At 42.8% G+C, this 4,679-nt stretch overlaps 1 protein-coding gene across 1 annotated transcript in view; it reads right to left on the minus strand.

Annotated features, from left to right (window-relative positions):
- CACNA1C (calcium voltage-gated channel subunit alpha1 C) overlaps positions 1-4,679 on the minus strand; it is a 742,093-nt gene that overhangs the window by 135,934 nt on the left and 601,480 nt on the right.

Here is a 4,679-nt window from a genome sequence, read left to right on the forward strand (position 1 = left end):
AAAACTGGAACTCAGTCCAGGTACATGGGTTCCCCTGACAGCTAAATTCTGCTTTGTCATTAGTAAGATAGTGGGGTGAGAGTAGGTTCCAAGTGGTTGACAGAATCCCAAATTTTACAATATTAACAAAACTGTGCTTCTGATCAGTAAAGTGTTATTGTGATGCTATGAATCACTAGAAACCTGCCTTCAGATGTGACCATCTGCTTTTTTCCAAATGTGATCATTCTCTGTATCCTACTTTCATATGAAATTTATGATTGAAAAATATTTATGTACACACACACTTTGCCTTTACCTGCCAGCTTCTACCTGGGGATCAAAAAGTAGTCTTCCAAAGTGGGCGATTCATTTTCTTTACCTTGCAGCTGAGGCACAGGATGGTTATGACCAACTTTAAAAAAATTGGGCACCTACAGCCACACTTAGCTTCTTGAAGCACTCTGATTTAAAAGGGGGCTGAGCACCTATAGTTTCTGTTGACTGAAGTAGGATTCATGAATGCTCAGCATCCCTGAAAATCAGGCCATTCTCAAGCTAGCTTTAGATTTAAGGGCATGGTTATACATCTAGAGGACTGTACTGACTAACATTAGTTACTGCTCTGCTCTGCACATGCTCTTCTGTTGTAGACTTCACTTCCCCCTCTACACATCATTAATGAGATGAAGCCACACAACTGCTTTATCACTGAGGTTTGCCAGGTCCTCATCCTGTGTGCATGGGTATGCTGAACACCTGAGGAGGTGGTCAGCAGTCTGTGGAGCAACACCACACTCACATATTGAACTGTCCTTTAAACCAATCTTACACAGTGTGGCATTAAAGTTTCCAGCTTCAGAGGAAATCCTGTTTAGTTTAATTCATAAGTTGCAGGGAAGCTCTCCCCTACCCCGGGGGTCTTCAAGAGGAGGTTAGACAGGCATCTAGCTGGGGTCATCTAAACCCAGCACTCTTTCCTGCCTACGCAGGGGGTCGGACTTGATGATCTATTGAGGTCCCTTCCGACCCTAACATCTATGAATCTAGGTGGGTAGGGTGTTGGGCTGCTTATGAAACACCTGAGATGAGAATAAATCTCATCCCACTTTTTGTGGTGGTGTTCAAGTGCCCATAGGACACATGCTGTCTCCCTGAAATGATGTTGTAGAGACACTGGGTACTGTTTTGAGGTGTAGCCTCAAAACACAGACTGGCACACATGCAGACCAGATGTGCTACACTTCATGGCCACACTTCCAGTAGGACAGCTTTGTCCCTGATGTGGAGAAACCTGTTGCTGATACCTAATCAGCAATGGATCTGTTTTCTTATGGAGAATGAACTTGAGAAGGAGGAACATTTCCTCAGAAGATAGCTGAAATAAAGAAAAATCCTTTGTACTGAATACATCTCTCCTGCTGCGTCACATGCAGTCAGTCTACCAGGCTGCAGAGTGGTTAAGAATATGGGACTGCAGCACAGATACCCTTGATAAAAAAACGGAAAGAGCAAATCACCTAAACATAGTAATAAATTATGCTATTGGAGACAATGTGAGCTATAAAGTAGACAGGATAGTTAGGCACCTACAGAACATACCCTTAATAATATGATTTTTCTAAATGCTATGATTGTTTTGAAAAGCCATCACTCCAGACCATACAGTGTTTAATGAGTGTTCATCTTTAAACCAAATCTGAATTAACGAATGTACAGCAGGAGACAGAGGAGCAAGGCACAGATCAGAGATGAATGAAAAGAGGAAGAAAGCAGCAGGTGAGATAAATACATAGAAAAAGAGAAATGCAGAGGTCATTTATAGGGTAGAGCAGGGAATAGCAAGAGAGGGGAATGGAGAAGAAAGGAGTCAAGATGGAAGGTGAAAGAGAGGAAGTTTAAAGTCCCCGGGTGACCTCACTGGCTGAATGTGAGTGTCACTTCTGCTCCACGCTAAGGGAGTGGTGTGGCATTTAAGGAACCTTTTATTTATTTAAGCAAAACAGATGTGACAGGTGTTGTAGTCATCAAGCATGTGATAATTATATCTCTGGAGCATTAGGAACTGCAGCCAAGTGCCTTGACTGCTTCGACAGGCTAGCTACTAACCTTCTCCCTGCTTCTGTTGCCTTACTGCTAAAGCAGAAGGCATTATCACATGTGCATGTGCTCTCTCTCTCTAGATATATAGATAGATCTATCTCACAGGACAGGAAGGAAGAAGATATTTATATTTAAATCAGAAGAAAAGAGTGAAATGGGAATCATGAAAACATAAATTGTACAATATAACTAATTCTGAAAACATGACATACCACGGATCAGCTAGTCTGGGATACACCTCGCCAATGACCTTGATTACAAGAACCCCTTGGCTTTTGGAGCCACGGTTATACATGAGAATGCTATTATGTCTATTTTTATTGCTGCCAACAGACCAGATTTTGGCCCCCTGATATAGCCCTTTTGCGCTGCTCCAAAATTACACTTGCCTGAGGCTCAGGATGGACAAGATTCAGTGATGAGTTTAAGTCCTGATATCTTGTAACCCTGTTATGTTAGCAGCTTTATGCCACTGGAAGAGAGAGCATCCCAATGTGACACACGGCTCTTGCTTCTACCTCTAGAAGGTCTTGAGAAATTGGATATTAGAATCATGACATTGGAACAGATAGGAAAACTTTTAGAGCATTTTAAGATGTCTTTACCACTCTCTCTAAGGGCCGCACATTTGGAACTGTGATAATTAACTCACTTAACTTTACAGAAGAAAGGACACAAAAATTGTTCTCTGCTTTTTTCCCCTCTCAGTTCCTTAAAACTTTCCTAAAATATTGTTTTTACAGATAAATGGCATATACAGAGAGGACGGTAGAATTTAAAGCATTTCTCAGTATGAGTTTCAGAATGACTCAGATAGGGTGAGATATCCCAAAAATCTTCATACCCCAGGCTATCATGTATACCATATGAGAGAAACCAAATATTGTGAAAACTAGATAACTCTTATATGAAAACTATACAGAAAATAATCTATTGCACTGAGATTTAGAGAAAATTATCACACCAATAAAATTGTATTTATATCAGAACAGAAATCCTGGGAACACTTCACAGGCCTCCAGGGTTGCAAGGTCACCCATGATACCAATCAATGTTCTCAATATATATTTGTTACCATAAAGTAACCAGGCAATTATTTGGCACCTCAGCCTTAACTGTTTAAACAGTATAACCTCTCCAGTTCTTATCTTCCTGATGACTTACAAATGCCCAGGGACAACACTAAAAGCTCTCAGCATATCAGAGACACAAATATCCACTTATTTTGCCTCTAGGATACAAAGCTTTGAGGATATGGATTATGTTCAAGGATCTGCATTATGTACATCTCCCAGCTTTTAATTCTCGACCTTCTGGCATGACACCGACTGTATGCCGCTATAGTGTCGATCAGTGGTGCAGTCAAAAATCTTGTGGACAACAGTTTTCCCTGATTAGTTAATACAAGGCTATCCAACTTCTGAACAGCTGGGGGTCGCATACATTGTGGACTGGAGACACAAATCCACATGCCATGGGGGCTGCCTCCCTCAAGCCCCTGCCAAACACACAGCCCAGCTCCCTCCTGCACCATGTGCACAGATCTTCTTTCTAGCCATAAATGCTGTACGGGCAGCCTGATTCTCCCCTGCTATGCACACAGCATCCCCACCCCACCTCCCAGTGCTGCACTTCATACAGGCAACCCACCTACAGCACGCAGCATGGGCAGCTTGGCTCCTTTCTCTGCTGAGCACACAGCATGTGCAACCCAGCAACATTCCCTGCTGTGCATGCACCACAGGCAACAGTGCAACCCCACCTCCAGAAGCAGGGGAAGAAACCAGAAGCCAGAAGAGGGAGGGGGAGACCAGAGACTCTAGCCATTGCCACAAGAGTGGGTAAAGAGGAAGCCAGGTGGAAGCCCAGGGACCATGTGTTAACCCCTCGTGGGCTGCATGCCACCAGTTGGATAGCCCCGGGCTAATATAATGTTCTATTAATATTCCACTCTTGTTTTCAGTCAGGTTTTGGAATACGTGAGATTAGAGCTGACCAGTATGGATCCCATCTTAGACCTTTTATGGGACTAGCACATGCTGTAGAATAGGGCACTCTGGGAGTGCTAGTCAGTTTTAGAAATGCATTCAGCAGTAAATCTACCTTAAAAAGTTAGACTGTCTTCTGCTCTTTGATGTTGGATTGAGATTTCTATTGAAGGTACTGGACTAAATCAATTACACTCTGTACAACCCCATTACCATAGCGGAATTGCACAGGTGCATGCAATGACCGTATCTGGCCCTTTGTGGATTTGTGTATTAATTAAAAGCTTCCAGGAAAGTGGGACACAGTATTAGTAACAAGCGGACAGTTAACCTTGCTTCAAATATACATTCAGCTACTATCATGACTCTACTGTGACTTGTTGAGATTACCTTCACTTGGCAACAGCCATCCAACTTCTGATGGCAACAGGGAGCTGAAGCAGTGCCTGGAGGCTAATGTCTTTCCCCCTTTATCTTTCTCTCCCTTGTAGTATTGCTCTGGCTCCAGGGGAATCAAATAGCACCATAAACAGTCTGATACCATTCTCAACTGAGTGGCAGCTGCTGGTCTACAGAAGTAAGAACTGGAAGAAAATCCAAATGAAAACT

Source organism: Alligator sinensis, unplaced genomic scaffold (genome assembly GCF_000455745.1).
Source record: "Alligator sinensis unplaced genomic scaffold, ASM45574v1 scaffold87_1, whole genome shotgun sequence".
In the NCBI taxonomy this organism is placed as follows: Eukaryota; Metazoa; Chordata; order Crocodylia; family Alligatoridae; genus Alligator; species Alligator sinensis.